Genomic DNA, 962 nt, shown 5'->3' on the forward strand with positions numbered 1-962 from the left:
TGAAGCACACAGACGTTTCAGCAAAAGTGCCTGAGGAAGGCAATAACCTGTACCCCCCTTCTTTTCCCCCCAACCCCACCCCCTCACATTCTCCATGGCTCTTCAGCTGGCATTAGAAACAACCCTCAGTGACCACCCATTGTCACAGCAGACCTAGGGCTACCATATCCATGCCCAAAGAGGGAGGGGCAAAAAGGTGGGCCCTCCTAACCCCCCCCACACCACTGCCCCACCTCAATCCTGTATCAGTGGTCTGCATTTTTCTCCAAAAGTTCACCCAGTGTGACCCAAGGAAGTAACCTGAATCTACTTTTTACGGTCTTTTTTTTTCTTACCTTAACCTGGCGAATCTCTACAGATGTGTAGAAAGTTATCTTTTCCGGGATATATTCCAAAATGCTCTTATGCTATGTCTCTTAGGATTTCTCCACAATGCCCCATTCAGAAACGTTATTGCTTTCTAAAGGAGAAAAAGAGAAGGCGCCCATGAAAATTATCCAAAGGAAACCACTGATTTCTAATCAAATCTAAACAAATGCGAAACCGGTGTGGAGAGCACCTTCCACAGCTCTAGGAGACATTGGTTTTCATGTAGCCTGTAGACATCTTCTCTCTTCATGGGGCTTGGTTACAAGCTACGTTTTCCAAGATGTGAACTAGTCACAGTTATCTCGGTGATTTTTTTCTCCTTACCTCTAGTATGCCAGGGAGGTCACATTCTGTTAAAAACATCCTGCCCTTCTCCCCACAAAAAGCTTCCATAGAATCAGAATGCAGAAACGCAGCAACTTGCTAACTTTGCTCTGTTATTTACCAACCGCACAAAGAAAATGCTGTCTATTCAGAACTCGTTTCAAAACTCTTTTCACGGAGAGTGAGCGAACAAGCGGGCTCATTTCCCAAGCTACGGTCACATCTCCAGCGGCCGGTGCTGGCTGTGGGGCCGGCGCCGCGTGGCACGG

General features: G+C 47.1%; 1 long non-coding RNA gene across 1 annotated transcript; it reads right to left on the reverse strand.

Annotated features, from left to right (window-relative positions):
* Window positions 1–370: 370 nt before the first annotated feature.
* On the reverse strand, window positions 371–762 carry LOC144225839 (uncharacterized). The gene is made up of 2 exons (XR_013333414.1): window positions 694–762; window positions 371–460 (listed from the first exon to the last, which is right to left on the reverse strand). It is a non-coding gene; the product is annotated as an uncharacterized LOC144225839 (long non-coding RNA).
* Between the last annotated feature and the right edge of the window lie 200 nt (window positions 763–962).

Source organism: Crocuta crocuta, unplaced genomic scaffold (assembly GCF_008692635.1).
Source record: "Crocuta crocuta isolate KB4526 unplaced genomic scaffold, BGI_CrCroc_1.0 scaffold465, whole genome shotgun sequence".
Lineage (NCBI taxonomy): Eukaryota > Metazoa > Chordata > Mammalia > Carnivora > Hyaenidae > Crocuta > Crocuta crocuta.